The 26,575-nt window shown below is 32.7% G+C and overlaps 1 long non-coding RNA gene across 2 annotated transcripts in view; it reads right to left on the bottom strand.

Annotated features, from left to right (window-relative positions):
* LOC126961715 (uncharacterized) overlaps positions 1–26,575 on the bottom strand; it is a 116,946-nt gene that overhangs the window by 48,807 nt on the left and 41,564 nt on the right. Inside the window, exon 1 of one of the 2 annotated variants that reach the window (XR_007728395.1) lies at positions 11,107–11,219. The exons of the other annotated variant lie outside the window; for it this stretch is intronic. This is a non-coding gene — a long non-coding RNA (uncharacterized LOC126961715). Of the gene's footprint in view, positions 1–11,106; positions 11,220–26,575 lie in introns of those variants that run through there. 2 annotated transcript variants of the gene reach the window in all.

Raw genomic sequence — 26,575 nt, forward strand, 5'->3', positions numbered from 1 at the left:
GAAGAAAGCATTCAATTTTAACTTTTTGATTTTGCAATTTCCCCCAAAATGGGTAACCAAAATATCTAGGAAAAACAAAGCCATACTATGGCTTTGTTTAACTTCATTTCATTGTGGTTATTTGTATTGGAATTTTTTTTTCTCCTCTCAAACATACATGAACCAAAAAAAAAAAAAAAAATTAAGCTCAATTTCTCACAAAAGATCGAGGTAGAATAAAATTAAGACACGTCTAACATAGCTGAAAAATCCATATTATTATCCCACTTCCTGAAAAATCTTCTAAAATATTGTTTAGCTCCAATAACAATTTAAGTTCCAATAGGAATTTTTCCTCGAAGAGTTAAATCACTTTGGCAGTTAGTGATAAGCAAAATCGAGATCTAAAAGCACTATGACAAGATCCTTGGTTTTGATTGCTTATACTTTAATTTTATTCTAAATTTTGCATACTCGCAAATTTCCTTGGATGTTCATAGATTAATTAAATTGATTACAGATATTTTAGGAATTCATATGATGCCTACTTTCCAAATTGAGAATAATAATGCTCTAACCAATATAAGTATACATATTTATTATGTCAGTTTTCCTAAAACAATGTTAATCAAAATATGTTTGTACACAGAAACAATAATAGGAATTTCTCAAAATTAAGGAAGAATTACCTGAACCAGTCCATCATAGGCATTTTAGGTTAAGATCCATCAGCCTCTCTTGCTTTCACTGAGCCTATGGGCATTTATATGACTTATAGTTTTTGTTTTTGTTTTCTTTTTTAATTCACAGAAATGTTCTTAAGCAAATAAATAGAACTTCAAGATGTTGCTTCTGTTATAAGGAGCTATCAGTTCAGGTGCTGAGATAGTCTGGAAAATTCTGAACTAAATTATCTGAGATGTCTAAATTTCCAAACCATAAATATTAAATATTAGAAAACTGACCTACAAGTATTTTAGTGTTTTGCTTACTAGCTGCTCCCTGAGGCTTACCCTGGGTCTTAAAGATAGAAATGGAATATGGTAGAAGACACATTATTTCTAAGTCTTCCCCAGAATATCTGTTTTCTAATTAATAATAATTAACATTAAACAAAAATTTTAACAATAATACAATTAAAATTATAAAGGAAATAATGTTCAGTATTTTCTTTGATTGCAAAGATATTTATTTTTTTATTGACACATATTATGAGAATTGTAACTGCTCAGTATATCTTCTGGAAATGACTTCAAAGGCTTTTCAGTTTCACTCTTTTAAAAATGACTAATATAAAAGTATTATAACCAACATAAAACTTAAAGGTGCTCCTACAGAAAAAGTAAGATTTTTCTCTTTGAGCAAATTTTTTATAGAATATTATTCTTCAAAAGCACTGATCTCTTTCCATACCACACACACAAGTTCTATGTATGAGAAGTGCATCGCTAAGGAGATTTTATGTCACATTACTTGCCGTGGAATTAAAACTTTTTTTGACTAACAGAGTATTATAAAGAATATCTTCAGAAATATTGAAATATTATCAAACCACTTATTTTCTTAATTCACTTATCAAATACTTACTGAGCAACCAGTATGTACCCTGAATAATTCCTAGTTACAAGGAATTTAACAGTGAAAAAAGAAAAAAACAAAATTACTGGTCTTCATGGAACTTATATTCTCGCCAAGAATTACAATAATACTCCTTAAGGGAAAACAGTAGCATGACTACACTAAAAAGCATATATTATACATTTTATAATGAAGTTTTCTATTAATATAATATTAGTGTTCTCAGAATGTCAAAAGCTACTTTTAATCATTAGTTACCTTTTTACCTAGTATCTGAAAAAAAAGATCTTAGAAACAAACATTGATCTTTGTTATGCATGTCCTACTCTAACGAAAACCAAAGGAAAGTTTTACAATAATTTAAAGTACATGAAAAGTTAACTTTTCATAGGCTCAATAATATAAGTTGAAATACTGCTGTGCTGGCGGGCATTCCTGTAATACAATTTCTTTGACTTCACTTTGAGAAAAAGAAACCCTTTTTTTTCCTAAGCACTTCATGTAGCACGTTAATTCAGCATTAATTATAGAACATGTCAAACTGTATTTCAGTCAAAGCTCCCTGTAAGTCTCCAGAGCTTTCTTAATGACAGTAATTATAGGTCATGAAAAGAGTCGTCTAAAATTAACATTTCTCTCATGTCTTGATAGGAAAATGTAAATGGCTGCACAGTACAGATGTTTTGATTAGTAAAATTTACACTTCCTTTTTCGTTTCAATGCTTGTCAAACTTCACAGTGTTAAACGTAAAGTGCCGCATTTCTCATCTCTCTGAGTAGATAAAGGTGCATCAAAGTGGTTGTAGAAATTCTTAAAATACTTTACCTTATTATTTTGTACTGCAATTAAAAATAAATCAACAATTTCTCCTTCAGTAAAGGATGAGCAAAACAAATTATTAGCTTTTAGAAAAATCTGCAAAAAAGTTTAAAGAATTGTATTTAATGGAAATTTATAAAACCGATTTATTAGAATGTAGAAAAACATCACGCAACTTATATGCTGACTTAAATCTGGTAAACTGTATTTTATCATATAGTATCAGAACATGCACATAAAGCCTGCTCTGTTCAGAACTGTCAAAATTTACTTACTACAAAATGAGAATGGAAACATTCTGGTTTAAACAATGTTAATATCATCAAACATCCAGGGAAATATAACAAATTAAAAGAGAATCACTTCAAAGAATAAAAGGCCTACACCTTAAGTAATAATAAATCTAATACTTGACATTCATCTCCCTGGAAAATAAAATTAGATAAACTTTTGCAAGGGCATTCAGAACAGCCAATCCAGTTTATTAATAATTTCCTGTTTTCATATTGGAAGCTCATATTATCTGGCCCCAGCCACAGTAGACCTCCACAGATATTTAATAAAGCTGCCGTCAGTAATCCTCTCTGATTACCTATAACCTTCCAGCTATAACACACACTGTGCTGCAGCTCCACAGAAGGACAGCACACTGTCACCTGCTATGATGTTTGACAGCTTATTCTGCGACATCAAGCCAGCACAAAATTACTTTTTCCAAATCCACCCCTGGTTAATAACCAAAAGCAATAATGGTATTCAGCATGCGTAATACTCTGAAAAGGCAAAATGAGGCAACAGAGAAAAAAAAAGATTAAAGAGTGACTGTTACGGTGGTGAGATCAAAAATGGAATCTTGTAACACACAACAATGTTTCAATTATAACACCAAGCTGAGAGTTCTACATATCACTCTACAAAATCCACACTGCAGGGATAGAAACATGGAAAAGGTTTCCTATTGTATTTACACTAGGTGCATGATTATTCTAGTTCATCCCACACAACATTTGAGAATTTTCTTTCTAAATTACTCTTAGACATTCTCTTGGGAAACTAGAAATGACTTACCTTTAGTGGAACTGTCTGGCTAATGGAAATGCATTGCTTTGATCTCACCTTATGGTTTGCAAGAGTAATAAGGTATTTTGTTTATAGAATAGATCAGACTAAACTTAATCCAAATTTACAAGCACACCAAATTCAATTTAACAGATGTTTTTAAAGATGAAACACCAAATTAAAAGTCTCAACCCTCAGTTGAAAAATAGTTGTTTATATGATATAGGAAGGATACAGTATTTTACATTTGTCTTCATTATAAACAAGTGAATGACCTTGGCATAAGGTTGAATCTTACTGTGACAATTAATGGAGAAAAAATGAACAAATGTTTTCTTTCTTTCTTTCCTCTATTAAATCTTCTCACTTTATTTTTCTCTTATTTTCTCTTTACATGTCTCCCTTTATTCTTTTTTCTTCTTGTCCTACAATCTTGATCAGTAAGACTTTATATACTTTTCATTTTATAGGAGACTAACAATAATTACACAATGCTTTTATATTCTGAATTGTTATATATATAAGAAAGTCATAAGCTAAATACATTATCAGAAACTCAGAAGATACATTACATGTTTATATTTAATATGTTTACACAGATTAAGTATAATCTGTGCTTCTCCCTGATAATACAGTCACGTGTGGCATAACATTTCAGTCAAAGACAGACTGAATATACAATGGTCATCCCATGAGATAACAGTACCGTATTTTTACTGTACCTTTTCCATACTTAGATATGTTTAGATACATAAATGTTTACCATTGTGTTACAATTGCCTACACTATTCAGTACAATAATGTCCTATACAGGTTTGTAGCCTAGGAGCAATAGCATCTAGCCTAGCTGTGTAGTAGGCCGCACCATCTAGGTTTATGTAAGTCCATTCTATGATGTTCACACAAGACAAAAATCACCTAACAATGCATTTTTTAGACATATCCATATGGTTGCATATGGCTGAGTGGCACATATCTGTATTTGTAGTATATATTTGACATAATGAGGATAAATCATTGAAACTTTCACCTCCAAACCTACTTTCCTTTCTGTGGTCCACATCTCCATAACATGATTTTATACCCAGGGGTTTATGACAGAAATGAGACTGTTATCTTGACACCTCTCCCTCCTTTCTGCTCCACCTCTAATTATTCACTTGGTTCTCTTTTTAAATATCTTTTTAATTCAACTGTTTACTTATGGCCACCTCTACTGTCACCCATCATCCAAGACCCCTATCATTATTCACCTGGACTGTACGTAGACCTACTAAAATCACCTCCTGATCTTGCTCCTCTCCAGACTGAACTGGAACTTGAAGCAATCAGTTAAAATGCAAATATAATGTGTTTTTTTCTCCTTCCTCAAACTCTTTAATTCTTCTAATGGTTTTTGGTATAAAGTAGAAACTGTTACTGTGACGTACAAGGACATGTATGATTTGGCACTTGCTCACCTTCCCACCTTTTTTGGGTGACTATTCTAGATTTCCTCATTGTAAGTTACTCAGAAGTGCTCATTATACTCCAGCCAAGCTGACATTTTTTCCTGCCTCTGGACCTTTCCCCTGAACTTCTCCCTCTTATGAGGAAATGCTCCCACACTACTTAGCTGGTTTTCACCTGTTCATCTTCAAAATTCAGCTTAAATATCATTTCTTTGTGTATGATTTCTCTGACTACCTAATACAGTTCGCCCCTCCCCTATCTTTGTTTTCATGAGTCTTTAACTTTCCCTTCACAAAAATATTCACATCTCGAATTAAGTATATTATACATTTAATATTTGTGTCTACTAGTAGACTATAGGCTCCATGAAGGTAGGGAGAAGACTTTGTCTCTTCTATGTTCAAAGTTCCTATTCCAATGCTTGACACCCAATAGCTTCTCAATAAATCTTTTTTTTTATGTTTGTGGTTTTATTTTTATGTTGTGATTTTTCTTTTCATGTTGCATGCCTGTTCGAGCAATGCACAATGGTCCCTTAAACATAGCTCACTACCCTAAGGATATAATGGGTCTCAGTTGGATTAATGGGATATCTCTGATGAATAAAATACTATCTACCTGGGCCATTCTGTACCACATAGCACAAGAGAAATTATGTGAGCAGCCAAATGAAGCTCAAACATAAAATAAATTAGATAAAGGGTAATTTAAAGATTCTAAATATACAATACTTAATCTCCAATTAATATAACCTGGGTTATATTATTATATCTGAAACCAGCGAACTCTAAGGATTTTGTATCTATTCCAAATTTGATTACTTTTTATATGCTATTCTATTAGAGCTGTTTCATAGAAGCAGGTTAGTTCTGGGTATATACACTCTTAGTATGTATATATATTTTTGAGGTACATGAGATGTTTTGATATAAGCATGCAATGTGAAAAAAATCACATCACAGAGAATGGGGTATTCATTACCTCAACCATTCATCCTTTGTGTTACAAATTATATAATTACACTCTTAGTTATTTTAATTTGTACAATTAAGTTATTATTGGCTATAGTCAAAAGAAAAGGATTCCATAAATCAAAGAGATATCTGAACCTCCAGGTTTGTTGCAGCTCTGTTCTTAATAGGTAAGATTTGGAAGCAACCTAAATGTTCATCAACAGATGAATGGATAAAGAAAATATGGCACATAGATACAATAAATGTATTTTTAATGAATTCACTGAATATAGACATTTTCTCTCAGCAAACAGATTATTTATTGGACAACTCTAAAATAAACTAATTTTTGTGCAGAAGTCTTTTTGCACATTATCTTCCTCATGTTGGATTCCCCAGAAATGGGTTTGAGATAATTTGTATGAAAGTTACGAATTAAGGAAATGTTTTCAGGAGAAACTGGTAAGAAATAAAGAGAACCAGAATAAAGAAAGAAAAAGAAAAACAAGCAAGAAAGTGACTTCAGGCCAATCATTCCTTTAACCTAATCTTACAAGGAATCTGTGAAGTGCAAATTATCCCTAAGCATTGTCCATTGTCCCATCTTCAGGCAAGTGAGCTTGAATGAAGAGATGAAAACTCAGACACATCCAGTTCTCTGCAAATGTATGGAAAGTGACTCCAGTTGAAGGAGGGCAGTTCTTCCAAAGAGGAGTAGAATTATGGACTATTAGTATCCAGAACCATGAGAAAGGGACAGAGAAATGGCCAAAGACAACTGAAGTATAGCATCACTAGTAGCTGTTACTGAATACAAATACTTAGAATATTTTGGATTCTTTTTATAAAAGATATAAACTGAAATTCCATTGCCTTGGTGAAAAGTTAATCACATACTTTCTGTTAAACTTTGTAGAACACGTGTCCCATCATTTTATGCCTAAACTTGTCTTTCACCTATTTTGGGAGGGAAAATTGTTCTGATTCCATATGCTTCTCTATAAACATTGAAGCGCAATTTTAATACAAAATCCGTGCAGACTACTGCAAAAACCTAAGTTCCATTTGTGAACTGAGGAGCCATGCCAGGTCTGCTGGTGCAGATTCAAAATAATATTATTTTGTATTTTGTTTCCATCAACATTTAGGACTTCAGCAAATTTTATGCACCATGGTACCTCTCTTCTTTATTTCTCTTAATTTGAGCAATGCACAATGGTCCCTTAAACTTGACTCACTACCCTAGGGATTAAATGGGTTTCATTTGGATTAATGTGATATTACTGATGGATAAAATACTATCTACCTGGGCCATTCTGTTCCACATAGCACAAGGGAAATTATATGAGCAGGGGAATGGAACTCAAACATAAACTAAATTAGGCAAAGGATAATTTAAAGAATCCAAGTACACAATACTTAATCTCTCATTAATATAACTTGGCATGTATTATTATGTCTGAAACCAGTGAACTCTAAGGATTTTGCATATGTTCCAAATTTGATTACTTTTTATACTCTGTTCCATTAGAGCTGTTACATAGAAGCGGGTTAGTTCTGAGTTTTTAATCTCATTCTTCATATAGCAAGTAGTGTGCTAATATCATTCTGGGTTTTTAGAATATTTCTTTAAACAACTACCACTGTATTTTGTTCATTAGATGTAATCATTGGTTTGTAGACTGAGGAAACTGTCTAACAGTGTCTTCCTGTAGATACCTTTACACAAAGTAAATGTTAATTAACTAAAAACTAGACAGATCATATACTAGTTTTGGGTTTAGTGAACTACTAAGCCTCTATCTGTGGAAAGGAGAAAAAAGGAAAAGACATGCTGGATTGTTTTTTGAATGGCATCCACTTTTATATCTTCTATTTTTTTTATTTTTCTATTTCTTCTGTATCTTTTTTGGAATTAAAACCACTTACCCTTACTTGCATAGAATTTAAGTTACATGCCAAAATTCAGTTTGGGGGACACAAAGCAATATTTATTATGTCATTACTATGTACTGGGTACTGTGTTAGGGACTGGAGATGTAAAAATGAATAAGAGATACCCTGGCTTCAAATAGACCACTGTTTTTAAAATATAAAATAGATATTATAACATAAGTAACTGACAATTATTAGGTGTTGGTTACTTCACATAGAAATTTTACTTATTTTCAAGGATTTAAGAGTGATTTGAAAAGTGTCTAGTGCCACCCACACTTTCCTCCCAACCTACAAAAATCTCTGTGCAGAACACAAGGTATTTATCACAACAATTGAACAGATGAGAAAAGTGAGGCTCGGAAATACGGTGACTTGTTACCCTCACGTCTGTGGCCAAGACTCCTGTGAGGTATCGATGCCTATCATTTCTCACCTCCTGCTTGCCTTTCAACCCAATGAAACCTGAGTTCTATGCCCAGGACTCTAGCAACTTCTCTCACTAGTAAATTCTACCTCCTCTTTGTTACTAAATTAGTGTTTCCCTTTCAGTCCTTGTCTGCCTCATTGTCTGCAATATTTTACAGAACTGACTGCTCTCTCTTCTCCAGACTTTTGTAGCTTAACGTTCTCTCAGGCTTTCTTTTATCTTTGGTCTTATTGATTGATTGATTTTTCTTGTCGTTCTTTTGTTAGTCTTTAAAATGGATTTACAAGAAACTTCTTGTCTTCCTATCTTCTTATAAATTATTTTACTTGATTGGTTTAATATATTTTTGCAGCATTAAAGATTACTTAATTGATTAGTTGAATCATTATAACTACTATCTAGATATTTTTGTGAGAATAAGTTTGGTCTTACCTCTTAAATATAAATAAAAGAGATATAAAAAGAGATAAAGGAGTCTAGGACTTTCTTGAGTTTTTCAAAGAGGGAGCTGGAGAGTTGTTAATGGAAATCACTCAGGTGAGGGAATATAAGATGGGGAAAAGGTTTGCAGATGGAGATTATATGTGGAGTTTAATTTGGGGCTTACTAAATATGACAGCCTAGTGGGCCATCTTAATGGTGATGGCTACACCATACACAAAATATATGAGAAGGAGATAGTAGATTTAGGAGCAATTAGTAAATAGTGGATCAATGAAGCATAAATAATTAATAGGATAACTGAAAAAGCACAGTCTTAGAGAAAAACTGATTTGAAATATGATTAACAGTTCAATTAGAGATATATCCATGTCATCCAAATGTAGATCTCCAGGAGTACAATTATTTTTACATTTTGGCCCTCAAATCCCAGAAGTTCCTCAGATATCAATGTGAGCTCTCAGGAAAAGTAACAAGAACAGAACTTTAGGGGTTTGAGGCTTTGAACTCCCCCACTCATGGATTCAATCAAAGAAGCTATAGTATTGCTGATAATTTTATTCATTCATTGACTGCTGTCATAAAAGTTTGAGAACTGACAAAGAAAACACATATTTATTTGGATGACAAAACTGAGACTACAGAAAATTTAAGCTATTTGATGAAATTTACATAGCTTATAAGGAACCAAGAATAATGTTGGGTGTTTCTCCCAAACATTGTTTCATCAGTAGCTTGTACTGTCTTCTCCATTTGGCTGGCATTCATAGCATCTTTCAGTCCCATGCTTTGCTTTTGAGTCTCACTCATACTTCTTTGATTAATACTATCTTTATCTATCTCATAAATTACAGAGACAATTGTCCCTACACTTGCCTAACACCACACTACTCTACCTTGCTCAATCCTTTTCCAAATGAAGTAATCTTTCTGAAAGGCAAATTGGATGATATCAACCCATCGCTTAAAACCACTCAGAACACTCAATTGTCCACAAGATAAAGTGCTAACAAACAAGTTATAAAAACTCTCCCTTATTTACTTTCTATTTTCATGTTATATAAATCCATTCACTAAATATTTCTGTACATGTTATGTTCCAAGTATTTTTCAATGATAAATAAACCTTCATTCAGTTTAATGCATGATAGAGTAGACAGATATATTAAAATTTAATATACATAGTATTTAATGAATACAAATTGTGATGACTTAAGAAAATAACAAGATACTATGAAAGAATTTAAGAACAAGGGTCTAATTTTATTGTATTTTCAGAAAATATTTTTCTAAAGATACATGAGGTAAATAGGAGTTAGTCAAACATTCAGGAGAAGAGATTTCTGGCAGGAGAGACAACATTTGAGAAGGTCCTGCAACAGAAAACAGATTGGTTTCTTGGGGGAACTGAGAGTGCTAGTTGTGGTTGGATTCCAGTAAACGAGAGGAAAGTAGGAAGGAGTTTAATATGGGTATAGAGAGACTGCTTATTGCAGTTGCTGAAATAGGTCATCTCTCTCTCTCTCTCTCTCTCTCTCTCTCTCTCTCTCTCTCTGTCTCTCTCCCCCCCCATTCTCTATCTCTTTCTATCTCTCTCCTCTTGCCTACTATACTTGCTACTCCCTCTGTCTTAAACTATATATTCTGCTTCTACACATGTTATTTATATATCTTTTGAATAATTCTTTTCATTTTATAGACCACAGAGTAAATGTTGCCCTATTTGGAATGTGTATTAGTTACAACGCTGTAACAAACAACCCCAAGATGTCAGTGATTAACATAATGAAGTCACCCAACATATATGCTCCAGATTAGACAGTTCTTCTGGAAGACTCTTTGTGTGTGGTGACTTGCTGACCTACTTCATTCCAAATAGTGATTCTAATACCCACTGAACTCACAGGTTCAGTCAGTGTGTGGGAAGAGAGAGAGATTATTTATGGGTCAGACTTGGAAGTGTCCAGCCTAAGAATAACTTAACCCAGATTGAAAGGGCCAAAATTCTGTCCATGGCCACTCCCATCTGTAAGAAAGGCTATGAGACAGAAAGGGCAATGGGCATAGTAAACAAGTCATCATTCTCTGCCACATTCCTCTTTTTTGGCACCAAGTATCAGAAATGTCTCGAATTTCTCCCGTGTAAAGAATGCAACCAGCCTCTTCCTGAGACACAGAACCTCAATTCCCGTCCAGTCACTGTATCCAGCTCAAAGTTCAGGATCTCTAAGAAAGGCATGGTCCGTGGCATTATGTCTAAATGTGTCTCTTCATAGCTCTTCACCCCATGAACCAAAAAGACTAGTTGTTTTCAACGCAACTTTAAACAATCATGGGACAGCTGACTGCTTAGAGATGTATCAAAATAAAACACATGTGGAGTCATCTGATGATAGCAAAGGTGAAATCCTACCAGAAAGCAAGGAAGGAATGAAAGAAGAACCTAGAACACCACTTACAGTATTAGAAATTGAGCATCATGGCTGAGGCAGGAGAATCATTGAACCCAGGAGACGGAGGTTGCAGTGAGCCGAGATTGCGCCAGTGATCTCCAGCCTGGGTGACAGTGTGAGACTCCATCTCAAGGAAGAAAAAAAAAAAAAGAAGAAAGAAAGAAATTGAACATCATAAAGATAATGAGAATTGTTTATGTCAGACACTAGGCTAAGTGTACATTTTTTTTTCTTTAAATTCTCAAAGCAACAATTTGGGTTGGGCATTATCATTAGCCCCATTTTACTGATAAAGAAACTTAAATTCAGAAAGGTTAAGAAACTTGCCTCAGTTTACACAGATACTAAATTGTTGGAATTAGATTTTAAGATTTTCTGGAAAAAAAAAGGTTGTCCGAATTAAGAATTAAAAATCTTAATCATTATTATATACTATCTTTCATATCTTAATTTAAATAGCTAAGGAGCCAATTAATGTATTTTTAGATTATTATTGCAAATTATATACCAGGGGAAAATTCACTAAAATTTCAGAATAGCAACCACTATAATATATAGATTTATATTAGAAGGGTTTTGAAAGTATTTACAAATAAAATAATGATACTTAAATACAAAATTATTTAACTTTGAACCTAATAATTTACACTAGCTCATTGCATTTGAACAATAATTTCAAATTCTCCAATCTTTAATAACTCAGATGCCTTTGGCATCAGCTCCGTTACTCTAATTTTTTTTTTTTTTTTTTTTTTTTTTTGAGATGGAATCTCTCTGTCGCCCAGGCTCAAGTGCAGTGGCAGGATCTCAGCTCACTGAAACTTCTGCCTCCCAGGTTCAAGCAATTCTCTACCTCAGCCTCCTAAGTAGCTGGGACTACAGGCACACACCACCATGCCTGACTAATTTTTGTATTTTTTTTTAATAGAGATGGAGTTTCGCCATGTGGGCAAGAATAGTCTTGAACTCCTGACTCAGGTGATCCACCCGCCACAGCCTCCCAAAGAGCTGGGATTACAGGCGTGAGCCACAGCTCCAAACCTAAAATTTTAATAATAATGAATATATCAGAATAAGGCAATACTTCATTTTAAGATTTATTTTCTTGAGAAATTGCTTGTAATTAATAAATTCATCATAGTTCACTTCAAATTCACATAATCCAAATAAGGAAATTGTTCTTCATCCAAAATTTCCCCATAGAAATATGAACAGGATTTCTGGATAAATGTAAATGTAAAGGTACATATTTATTTTCATGGAAAGAATTGTAAAGTTTTCTAGTCTTACTATGATAATTTAGACAATACACTGAAACAGCTAGATGTACTACCTTGTTTAGTAGAGCACTATTTTCCCTAAATGTCAGCAGAGACTGTTTAAAATGGCTTTCTGCCATGTATCTTTCAGGAAGAACTTTTACATAGGCAAGATATTTTTGACAGTAGTTGCATTTTATGAATTGAAATGATAAGGTATCCTTTAAATTTCCCACTCTGATAAAGAATTATGTTCCTATTCTGTAACACTTTTATTCAATAGAATGTCTTCTTTTTCAATAAGCAGAGACTTTTTCCTACTGAACTTCCAGTGATATCTGAAAAACATAACTACAGTTCTGTTATCACACACAATTTTTATTTTTTAAAAAATAACACACAGAGTTCCAATAATGTTTCTCGTTCATACATGTTTTCTCTGTAAAGCATTTATTCAATTGGCTAGCGGCTTTCTTCAGACTTTGAATTTATAATTTTCAAAAGGCAAATATAGCAATTAAGAGCCTGGAAGAAATCCCTCATCAAATTAGAATCAACTGGCAAATTTGGACCTTAGCTAATTAACTATACTCTTAAAAATTTTGCTGAGAAATGAACTCAATTTAAACTTAAATTAATTAAATTAAATATATTCTAATACTTGATAACTCAAAACCCATTCATTTCAGTTTAGTGTGTTCAATACAACCAAGTCTTGTCTTCTGACCTGATATACGTCTCACCCCAAGAAGTTATGCAGTTAACATTACAAAGTACAAGGATTATGCACTAAACAGTGTCAGATACCATTAACATGGCCTAATAAAATTATATGTAACGCTGTTACAACTGAAGCATAAATAAAAGTGAAAAAACAAAGTAGTTCTTTTGTTTCTATAGTGTCATTTAATTGAATTAGTAAAAAAAAATAATAATAACCTTCATTTTCTCAAGCACTGAATTGTTTCCCTTGCAATTATTCACTAAACTGGTCCCTACTAGCAATTTTATTGTGGTGTGTTTTTGAGATTTTTTGTTTTAATGTTCCACAATTCTCCTCTGCACAAATTCTTGTTTGGCACTTTTCAAAAACGCAAGGAATTAAAAGACCTATTTAATTCAATTATTTTCAAAATGTTTTTTGTTATTATGTGAAAGATTTTAAGTTCAAGGGATCTATTGTAAAAAAGGGCGAATATAGTCAATTCCAATGTCATGTATTCTTCAAGATTACTAAGACCGTGGATTTTGACTGTTCTTACCACAAAATGATAAGTATGTGATGCAATTGTGTGTCAGAACTTTGTTGTACATAATAAATATATACAGTCATGTCAATTAAAAATAAATTATTTTTCTAAAAAGTTCAAAAAGATGAAAATATTTATAAAATGACAAAACCAAATGTTTCTATTGAGAAACATTTGAGTGAGATAAAGACAGTGCTATACTAATTAGTAGGAACTTTAAGCAATTATGTATAGGTAACTTTTGCATAAACAAAGGCTATCAGGTGATATGCAGTTGAGAGGGTGGTTATTTTATTTATACCTCATAATAACCATTATTGCTGGGATAAAAATAAGACATTATTTTCCCAGTAAAAAAATATTGTTATGCCTGTTATTCTAGTGTACTTATTAATTATTGACAGTGCCTTGCTTGGAATATAACATTATATAGTTGGTTAATTATTAGATCCCTTTTGTGTGGAATGGGTACCAAGATTTAGAGAAGTATGTTGAGGTAATGAAGGTAAAATATTGTGAGTGAGAGGAAACTCTGAGTCCTCATAGAATTTCTAGACACGCAGAAATAGAATGACTGGTTTTTGAAGTGCAAAGGGAATTGTATTTATTTATTTACAGTTTTCTGGAAGATCTGTCACTGGGCTAAGTGGGGATTTAGACGACATGTGTACAGGAAGACCTGACTGGTCTTATTAATCTAGCATAGTCATCTACTAAGCAAAGTCAGCAAAACCTAGTTCATTTATGTTGATTTTATCTTCATTTTTCCATGTCTTTTTGTTTATGTTTCATACTGTATATAATTTAATAGTTTCATAGTGCTCTATAGGTTTTAAGTTTAAAATATATATATGTTGAAGACCTGATTGCAATATCTGTACTGATGGGGCTTGGCAAACAAATTGATTTTGGCAACCATCCTCTAACATATGCTGAGTGTTTGTTAGGCACTATTAATAGTCTGGAGACTAAGACAATATAATCTTCTCATAGTCTGTGATTTAAAGACCCAAAAACAGTGCCTAAAATATTTTGACTATTTTTTTTATATTGAGTCTTGCCCTATAGCCCAGGCTGGATGCTATTAATATTATGTAACAATGAAAATAGCGTCACGTGTACAACTTTTTTCCAGTATTTGTTTTTGGTGCTATACATAATATTATCAGTTAAAAAGTCACATAAACAGAGTTTCCTTGTAATAATACTCAAATTTTCTTCCTGCGATCTACTGAAATACTAAAATGAGAAAATGGAGATGAGTAGTCATTTAGGAAAATATCACATTAAGTGCTTAAAATGTCATTAGAGAAACAACTAAAACTTTGCAAAAAAAAAAAAAAAACCATTAGTATGTAACATTACATCAACACATGAAACAATGTGGTTTAGTATATTATGTAAGTCCTTGGCATAGTAGATTTTTAAACATTACATGGAAAGCATTACAAATTTAATTTTAAAATATTCATATTCCTGGCTATCTTGAAATTTAAGCCAGATTATATGAGATACATCATGCATTTTCTAACATACCTTTCAGGATAATTATTCTTTATTCTTCTCTCTTTGAAATAGATAGTGAGACTATAATGTTCATGTATATTTAATTTCTGGCTCGCTTAATAGGGAGAAACTACAAATTTGCAATATCTGATTCATGGCAATTTTTCAGCATGGAAACTTTCTATTTTCACTTATAAGGATATATAAGCTGTAACTTTCTAACACGTTTACTACAGAAATGGTTTTTTACTTTCAATTTATCAGGCTAAAGTATTTAAACATCAACAGAAAGCTAGCATATGGAAAAGAGAATGCAAGTGCATACTAACTTATTCTCTATTGTCAATTTCGTACCAACTACTAAAAACAAAGCAAATAAAATCACATGAACCAAATTTAAGAACCCACAATTTAGGGCCTACCACTACAGGATGAGTTTATGTAGTTGCAAAATTAAGCCTAAATATAATTGTCAGAGTCAATGAAGGAAGTTTTTTGTGAAAGTGACAAAGCTCTGAGACGAGGCCCTATATAGGAAGAGTGAGGTAAGTTAAACAAGTATAAACAAGTCAAATTCCTCATAACATCATGTGTAACTGACCCAGTTATCCTAAGAATCTTTACATTTCCATGTTAAAGGCTAAAAGGAAGTCTCCAAATCTTTGAATGAAAAACTGAATTAAAATGTTCTGAGTAATTTATGTCCATTTTAGACCTACTTTACCTGTGTCAATGAAATATGCATACAAAAAAAATCAATATTTTGCTCAAATAAACATAGCTTCATATACAATTTTTAAATAATTGTAATAAAAATATATCATTTGTAATCAAAATGTCATTATTACAATTAGTTAAAATAGAAAGATCATTAGCACAATTAATGTTATATGGTGCTACTGTAAATAAGTCATTTTAAAAGCAAAAGTATTTATCATTTGAGAAAAGATAAGAGAATGATTGTTATTCTAAACTTACTTGTGTTTTGCTACAACCAAAGACTGTCAATAGAAAATGGTTTTATTATGTACTAAGAGTATAAGTTGGATAAAAAGTCTGCAGTCTATGATGTTACAAAGGTAAATATCCAGACAAATTCATAGACACTCATTTTCTGGACAAGCACACTTAATTTATTTTTTAAGAAAAAACAAATAAACTAAAATGCAATAGTAGTAAACATATTTACTACAGTAAGCCTCAAAAATATTAAAATATTTAAAAAGATAATCTTTGAATTGTGAAAATATGGTATATCTTTTTATGTTTACTTGGGTCTCTTTTTCAGACGGTCCTTATGTATAATGTACATTTGGACAGATAAGTAAACTATTAGTTTCTAGTATGTACAGTACAAAATAACATAGAATCATATATTTTATGACTTACTGTTAATCTGTTCAAGTTTAACAAAGAGCCATAGGTTCAGACGCTGGGTTGCCACTGTCTGCGTGCTTGCCCTTTTAAACAGTAGGTCATTTGCCTCTTTTGAGGAGCAGTTTCTAGTCCATCCTGAATGAGCTGTAAAATCTCAGTGCTATCTGCAAATTGGGAAAGAGTGGAAGTGACAGAATTTTTGGCTAGATTTTCTTCTTTGGGAGTGAATCAAGCTAATTTTCTGAAGGAGTCGTCTGGCAGGCACAGCACTATATCTGGCCATAAATAAGTTCATGGTCATGGTAACTAGAAGGAGATGAGGGCTTTTTGCTGGGGCTATCGGAGTGGGGGAACTGGAGCACAGAGAAGAGGCACGGCACACAAGAAAACAAAAGAGACGAAGACATACACTCTAAACCAAGTAGACATTCAGCCATGCTGAAGGATGAGTTAATAACAGCAGGAGGCAAGGAACAACTTGTTTACTGTTACTGGGAAGAGAACAGAAAGTGCATGCTGAGGTGGAAATCCACTTTAGGCCTAAAAGCAACTTCTAACTCAAATATGCATTCTCTCCCACTGATATATTTTCTAATTTAACTCCTAGCATATAGCAAAAATTAGATATGTAATTTATGATTTGATTTCAAATGAATGAAATAAACAGTATGTTGTGTTTTGGGGAGAGAGTAAAACACAGCATTGGTGTGCAAGCTCTGAATCTATCCTGCTTAGCTATGGTACTAACCTCAAAATTTACAAGTTCTTGTGAAATAGGATGAGTTAATTAAACTTCATATTTCTCACCTGAAAATAAGGATTAAACTGACACAATAATGTCACTCTGTAGAGTAAATAAAATAATCTTGTCAAATAATTTAACCCAATAATCTGCACATATTAAATGCCTTTTAAGACATTTTTATTATTTCCAAAAATAATTGTTTAACAACTTCACAATCCTAACTAATTTCAAAAATAGAGTTAAAGGTACTGAAATAGGTATAGTGGAAATCAAAGATGAACACATCTCTGCCCACCAAGAATACACGGATTTTTGGCAAAGAGTTTTCAACTGAAATTTTGCTGTTATTATTTAGCCACTCTGGAACAGAGAGCTAGGAGAGAAGTCCAGCATTTCTAGAATTCAAGTAGAAACTCCTATTAATATCTAGTGCTATTCAGGAGCATTGGTCAAAGGACACACGATGATACTTGCATAGGAGGAATAAGTTCAAGAGACAGATTGTAGAGTATGGTGACTATAGTTAATGATGATATATTGAGTTCTTGAGAAATGTTAAGAGAATGAATATTGTATTCTCACTACAAAAATGCTAATTATGAGAGGTAATCCATTTGTTAATATACCTAGATTTAACCATCCCACAGTGTATATGTAATTGAAAATATTATGCCAGCATGATGAATACATAGAATTCTAGGTTAATTTAAAACTTATTAAATTTGATGAGAGAAGCATTATTTGTCAAGTGGTTTCTTTGCAGCTGCTAACAATTTTTATATGAACTGCTATTTTAGTTTTGAGTCAAAATAAAATAATTGGTGAATTGCTTCATTTGGATTCAAAACTGAAATAACAGTTTATATATACACACACACACACACACAAATGTGTATATATACATACATATATATACCATAAATATGTACCATAATTCTGTATACCTACCTGTATACCCAGTATATCCATTTATGTAAGAGTGTGTGTGTGTGTATTTATGAAGGCATATATATATATCCGTTTATGTAGGTGTGTGTGAATATATATATGGTAGGCATAAATATATAGGTATGTATGTAGTTAGGTAATGTAGGTATGTGTACATATCTACATATATATCTACCTATGTACATATATATCTACCTATATACATACACACATCTGCATATATACACACCTACCTATATAGAGATATATACATTTATGGTGTGTATATATAGGTATACAGGTATATACATTTATGTAGGTGTATATATACCCTGCTAAATATATAGGTAGGTGTATGTACATACATATATATGCCATAAGTGTATACTTACATAAATATTTTTCTAAATATATAAATATTTTTTATTTCATTATCTCTTCATTCCATTCATTCAAGAAAGAAGCATAAAAATTTAAAAGCATTTTGTACTCAGGAAAAGTGCAAACATGTGTCAAAATTTGGGGAATACAATTATAGCCAAATTTAGAGGGAGATTTATAGCACTAAATAGCTATGTTAGAAAAAAATGTTCTCAGATCAGTTACCTCATTTTCTATCTTAAGAACTAGAAAAAGAAGAGTAAATGCAAGTGTAAATAATTGGAAGAAAGAAGATTATAAAAGCAGAACAGACATCAACAAACTAGAAAGTAGAGAGAAACAAGAAATGGGGAAAGGATTCCCTATTTAATAAACGGTGCTGGGAAAATTGGCTAGCCATAAGTAGAAAGCTGAAACTGGATCCTTTCCTTACTCCTTATACGAACATTAATTCAAGATGGATTAGAGACTTAAATGTTAGACCTAATACCATAAAAACCCTATAGGAAAACCTAGGTAGTACCATTCAGGACATAGGCATGGGCAAAGACTTCATGTCTAAAACACCAAAAGCAACCGCAACAAAAGCCAAAATTGACAAATGGGATCTAATTAAACTAAAGAGCTTCTGCACAGCAAAAGAAACTACCATCAGAGTGAACAGGCAACCTACAGAATGAGAGAAAATTTTTGCAATCTACTCATCTGACAAAGGGCTAATATCCAGAACCTACAAAGAACTCAAACAAATTTACAAGAAAAAAACAAACAACCCCATCAAAAAGTGGGCAAAGGATATGAACAGACATTTCTCAAAAGAAGACATTCATACAGCCAACAGACACATGAAAAAATGCTCATCATCACTGGCCATCAGAGAAATGCAAATCAAAACCACAATGAGATACCATCTCACACCAGTTAGAATGGCAATCATTAAAAAGTCAGGAAACAACAGGTGCTGGAGAGGATGTGGAGAAATAGGAACACTTTTACACTGTTGGTGGGATTGTAAACTAGTTCAACCATTATGGAAAACAGTATGGCGATTCCTCAAGGATCTAGACTAGATGTACCATATGACCCAGCCATCCCATTACTGGGTATATACCCAAAGGATTATAAATCATGCTGCTATAAAGACACATGCACACGTATGTTTATTGCAGCACTATTCACAATAGCAAAGACTTGGGATCAACCCAAATGTCCATCAGTGACAGACTGGATTAAGAAAATGTGGCACATATACACCATGGAATATTATGCAGCCATAAAAAAGAATGAGTTTGTGTCCTTTGTAGGGACATGGATGCAGCTGGAAACATCATTCTCAGCAAACTATCACAAGAACAGAAAACCAAACACCGCATGTTCTCACTCATAGGTGGGAACTGAACAATGAGATCACTTGGACTGGGGAAGGGGAACATCATACACCGGGGCCTATCATGGGGAGGGGGGAGGGGAGAGGGATTGCATTGGGAGTTACACCTGATGTAAATGACGAGTTGATGGGTGCTGACGAGTTGATGGGCGCAGCACACCAACATGGCACAAGTATACATACATAACAAACCTGCATGTTATGCACATGTACCCTAGAACTTAAAGTATAATAATAATAATAAAAATAAATAAATAAAGTAAAAACAAGAGAGAAAAATCAATAAAAGTGAAATACAATTATTTGAGATCAATAAAATTAACAAACTTCTAGCCAGACTGATAAGAAAAATAGAGAGAAGATAAATTACCTGACCATGAATCTTAAAAGTGATACCTGTGGAGAGTCTACAGATACTTAAAGGAAAGTAAGAAATTAGTATAGAAAATGTTGTGCCAATAAATTCAAAAATTTAGAAGAAATAAGAAAATTTGTTGAAAGACATGCACTACCAAAGTTCCTTCGAGAAAATATAGATAACCTGTACAGCCTTATATGTATCTATTAAATGAAATTGTTGAAATATTTGTCAAACAAACCAACAAAAGAACTTATAAGTGGCTTCCTTAATAAAATGTACTTAATTAAAAATGAAACTATATCAATTCTACAAAACTCTTCCAGAAAAACTGAAGGAGAAATACTTCATAATTTATATTTCTGAGGCCAGCATTAACCTGATACCAAACTGATGATATTACAAATACGGAAAACCACAGACCACTGTTTCCCATGAAATTTGACACAAAAACTTCTAACAAAATGTTGGCAACTTATTTGTATAAAGTGACTGCACATTAATACTAAGTTGGATTTACTCCAGTAGTGCAAGTTTAGTTTAACATTTGAAAATAATAGAAAAAAAAAAAACTCTTAAAATTCATATGGAAATACAAAGGCCCCAGATTGCCAAAGCAGTTTTGAGAATAAAGAATAAAGGTGGAGGAATCACACTATTTGATGTCAAAATATGTGAAAAAGCTATAGCAACCAAAACTGCATGTCACTGGCATAAAAACAGACATGCAGACCAATAGAAGAGAATAGAGAAGCTAGAAATAAATCTATGCATTTACAGCCAACTGAATTTTCACAAAGATGTCATAAACATACATGGCGGAAAGGACAATCTCTCATATAATCAAGGCTGAGCAAACTGGATATTCACATGTAGGAGAATAAAGCTAGATTCCTTTTTCTCATTTTACACAAAGGTCAGTGATTTAAGACTTAAATATAAGACCCAGAACTATGAAACTACTAGGAGACTACATAGGGGAAGTGTTTCATGAAATTAGACTGGGCAAGAATATTTTTAAATAAGATCTCAGAATCACAAAAAACAGAAGCAAAAATAGACAAATAGGATTACATCAAACTAAAAAGTTTCTGCACACAGCAAAGGAAACGTTCAATAAACAGATAATATACAGTATGAGGGAATGTATTTGCTAACTATGCATCTGAAAACGGTCAACATCCAGAATGTATAAGGAACTCAAGCAACTCAATAGTAAATACACAACCAAATTTTTAAAAACTTAGGAAAATATCTGAATAGACGTTTCTAAAAAGTTGATATACAAATGGCCAACAGATGTAGGAAAATATGTTCAACACCATCAATAATCAGGGAAATGCAAATCAAACCCAAAGCGAGATATCACCTACTCTGTTAAAATTACTATTATCAAAAAGACAAAAAATAACAAATGTCTGTAAGGATATACAGAAAGATATGCACTCTTGATGAAAATGTAAATTAGTACAGGCATTATAGAAAGGGGTGTGGATGTTTCTAAAATAATTAAAAATGGAACCACTATAGGACCCAGAAATCCTATTGCCAGGTATATATCCAAAGGAAATATCCAAAGGAAATAAATCAGTATGTTCAAGAGATATCTGCGTTCTCATGTTTAATGCATCACTAGTACTAAAGTGATTAATACAGAAAATTACACACACACACACCCCCACGTACAGACAGACAGAGAATGGAATACTACTCAGTCAGAAAACAGAATGAAATTCTGTCATTTGCCACGACATGTATGGAACTGGAGAAAATCATGTTAAATGAAATGTCAGACACAGAAAGACAAATATTGCATGATCTCACTCATTTGTATAATTTTTAAAAGCTGATCTCATGGAAGGAGAGAGTAGAATGATAGTTACCAGGAGTTCAGAACGTTAGAGGAGAAGAGGGCAGGAGGGTAAATTGGTCAACAGGAACACAATTACAGATAGGTTAGAGGAATCAGTTCAGTGTTATATTTTACAGTAGAATAGCTATAGTTAACAATATAATTACATTTTAAAATAACTATATTAAAAAGAAAGAGGGTTTTTATGCTTTCATCATAAAAATCCGTAAATGTTTTAGGATTTAATCATAACAGAATGTGTACATGTATTAAAACATTATCCTTTAAATATGAACAATTATTATATGTCAAAATAAAATGCAAAGAATTATAAAACTGCAGTAATGAAAACATTGTAATATTGGACTAAAGACAAACATAAAGAATTCCAAAACTGTAGTAATAGAAACATTATAATATTGGACTAAAGACACAGACAATGGATTAATGGACATGAACATATGTGTGTGTGTGTATGTGTGCGCGCGCGCGTGTGTGTGTGCGTACGATCAATTGGTTTTGAGAAAATTGCAAGGGCAATTCAATGGAGAAAATTAAAATTTCTTTAACATTAAAATTATCTTTAACATGATGCTGGAACAAGTGGTTGTCTATTAAGTAAAAGAAACCTCTCACACCATATACAAAAATTATTTAAAATAAAAATAAACCTAAAGATGAAACTTATGAAACACGTAGAAAAAAATTTTTACGAATTTGGTTTTCCAGAAGCGTAAGGCACAAAAGAAAAAAGTAATATACTGGAGTTTATCAAAATTAAGATGTTCTGCTCTCAAAAGACATTCGTATCAAGATAAAAAGACATGACACACAGCAGGAAAAAATATTTGCACAGCATACATTATATAAAGGATTTGTATTCAGAACATGTAAACTCTTGACAGTTTAGTAATAAATATACAAACCCAATAAAATTAGGCAAAATAATTCAATATGCATTTTACCATAAAATGGATACTGATGATTAGTAAGTACATACAAATATTCTTACCACTAGTCAGTAGGGAATTGCAAAATAAAAACACAATTACTACTACATACATTAGAATACCTAAAATTGTAAAGTTACCTAACACCAAATACTGTTGCACATGTGAAAGAAACAGAACACTCATATACTACTGATGTTATTGTAAAAGTGGTACAACCACTTTGCGAAACAGTTTGGCAGGTATTTTATTTAAGTTAAATATACACCTGCCATAGAACTCAGTTATTCTGTGCCTAGTTATTTACCCAAGATAAATGAAACTATCAGCTATGCAAAGATTTGTGCTCAAATGTTCAGAACATCTCTATTATAACAGCCCAAAACTACACCTAAGGGGCCATTAACAGATGAATGGATAAAGAATCTGGTATTTTAATTCTACACTAATCCACAATAATACAGAATGAATCAGTGATGCATGATACAATGTAAATAAATCTCAAAAGGTTATGCGGAAAAAATAAGCCATACAGAAAAGTACATCCTATATGATTTTATTTATATAAAATTCAAAAAAATTCACATTAATCTCTAGTGACATGAAACAGATTAGCGGTTGTAGAGGCATGGTCGAAGCATGGGAAGAAACATCAGGTAGGAATTATGATGTAAGATCATAAGGAAACTCTTGATTCAATGATGGTTTCACAGGTATATATATATATATATATATGTATGTCAAAACTTACACGTTTATACAATTTAACTCTATGTTGTTTATTGTATGTCACTTATACTTTCATACAACTGTTAAAAAATTGAGCAAGATAGACCAATAGGAAAAATTAAGAAACAAAAATTAAAGGAGGAGAGTTCGGAGAGAGATAAGACTTAAGAAATCAAGTCAATATATATTTAAGCAATATAAAAACAAGAAGAGAAGAAAGATAACTGTGAAGTTCATACTGAACTCCATCAAGTTTTAAAAGTTTAGGAACACTTACTTTTATTAAAAATGAGCCAAATAAATGCATAATGGTTAAATCTCAAAGTTATTATAAGATAAAAGAGAACAAGAACAAAAATTATACCCCCATGGACAACAAAAGCACATCAGAAGAACATGCTTTTAAAACAGATTTTAGAACTTTTGCTCCAGAACAACTGCAGGAATACATTAGAAAACTGAGGGAACCCACAGATCCTCTGAAGGAAGTGGGTTGCTCCTGCAGGACCCGGGAGACACACTGAATACTATGCTGGGTATCCATGACTGAGAGACCGCAGATGGTTCACATCACAGGACTCTGTGCAGACAACCCCCAGTGCCAGCCTAGGGCCTGATAGATTTGCTGGGAGGTTACATCCAGAAGAGAGATAATAATCACTACAGCTTGGCTCTCAGGAAGCCACATCCCTAGGAAAAGGGATCGGGGCTCTATCTTCAGTACTACATCAAGGGAACAGCTCATGGGACAAAAGAATCTGAACAACAGCCTTGAACCCTCAACCTTCCCTCTGACAGAGCCTATCCAAATGAGAAGGAACTAGAAACCTAACTCTGATAATGTGACAAAACAAAGTTTTTTAACACCTCCAAAACATCACACTAGCTCACCAGCAATGGGTAAAAACCTAAAAGAAATCCCTGATTAACCAGAGAAATAATTTAGAAGGTTAATTATTAAGCTAATCAAGGAGACAACAGAGAAAGGTGAAGCCCAATATAAGGAAATTTAAAAAATAATGATACAAGAAGTGAAGGGAGAAATCTTCAGTGAAGGAGGTAGCATAAATACAAAAAACAATCAAACTTCAGGAAATAATGGATGCACTTAAAAAATGTAAACTACTCTGGAAAGTCTCAGCAATAGAATTGAACAAGCAGAAGAATGAAATTCAGACCTCAAAGACGAGGTTTTTAAATTAAGCCAATTAAACAAAGGCAAAGAAAGAAGAATAAGAAAATATGAACAAAGCCTCCAAGAAGACTAGGATTATGTTAAATGACCAAACCTAAGAATAATCAGTGTTCCTGAGGAAGAAGATAAATCTAAAAGTTTGAAAAACATATTTGGGAAATTATCAAGGAAAACTTCCCCAGCCTTGCTAGAGACCTAGACATCCAAATACAGGAAGCTCAAAAAACACCTGGGAAATTCATTGCAAAAAGATCATCACTTGGACACATTGTCATCAGGTTATATAAAGTTAAGATGAAGGAAAGAATCCTAAAAGCTGTGAGGCAAAAGCACCAGGTAACCTATTAAAAAACAAAAACAAAAACAAAAACAAAAAAACTGTCAGATTAACAGCAGATTTCTCAGAAGAAACCCTACAAGCTAAAAGGGATTGGAGCCCTATCTTCAGTCTCCTCAGACAAAACAATTATCAGCCAAAAATTTTGTATCCAGCAAAATGAAGCTTTATAAATGAAGGAAAGATAGTCTTTTTCAGATAAACAAATGCTGAGAGAATTCTTCACTACCAAGCCAGCAACACAAGAACTGCTAAATGGAGCTCTAAATCTTGAAACAAATCCTAGAAACACATCTAAACAGAACCTCTTTAAAGCATAAATCTCACAGGACCTATAAAACAAAAATCCAAAAAAAAAAAAAAGAAAGAAAAAGAAAAAAGGCCAAAGTATACAGGTATACAGGCAACAAATAGCAACAGTTGTTTTTCTTATATCAGACAAAACAAACTTTAAAGTAACAGTAGTTAAAAAGACAAAGCGGGACATTATATAATGATAAAAGACTTTGTCCAACAGGAAAATATCACAATTCTAAATATATATGCACCTAACACTGGAGCTCCCAAATTTATAACACTGGAGCTCTCAAATTTATAAAACAATTACTAATAGTCCTAAGAAATGAGATAGACCCCACCACAATAATAGTGAGGGACTCCAATATTCCACTGACAGTACTACACAGGTCATCAAGACAGAAAGTCAACAAAGAAACAATGGATTGAAACTACACCCTGGAACAAATGGACTCAACAGATATTTACAGAACATTCTACCCAACAACCACAGAATATGCTTTCTGTTTGACAGTGCATGGAACTTTCTCTAAGACAGATCATATGATAGGACACAGAACGAGCCTCAATAAATTTAAGAAAATTGAAATTATATTAAGCACTCTCTCAGACCACAGAGGAATAAAACAGAAAACCAACTCAGAAAAATAAAAAATAAAAAAACTTCAAAATAATGCAAATACATGGAAATTAAATAACCTGCTCCTGAATGATCATTGGGTCAAAAATGAAATGAAGATTAAAATTAAAAACTTTTTTGAACTAAACGACAGCAGTGACACAACCTATCAAAACCTCTGGGGTACAGCAAATGTGGTGCTAAGAGGAAAGTTGGTAGCCCTAAATGCCTGCATTAAAAAGACTGAAAGAGCACAAACAGACAACCTAAGGTCACATCTGAAGGAACTAGAGAAATAAGAGCAAA

Source organism: Macaca thibetana, chromosome 8, assembly GCF_024542745.1.
Source record: "Macaca thibetana thibetana isolate TM-01 chromosome 8, ASM2454274v1, whole genome shotgun sequence".
In the NCBI taxonomy this organism is placed as follows: Eukaryota; Metazoa; Chordata; class Mammalia; order Primates; family Cercopithecidae; genus Macaca; species Macaca thibetana.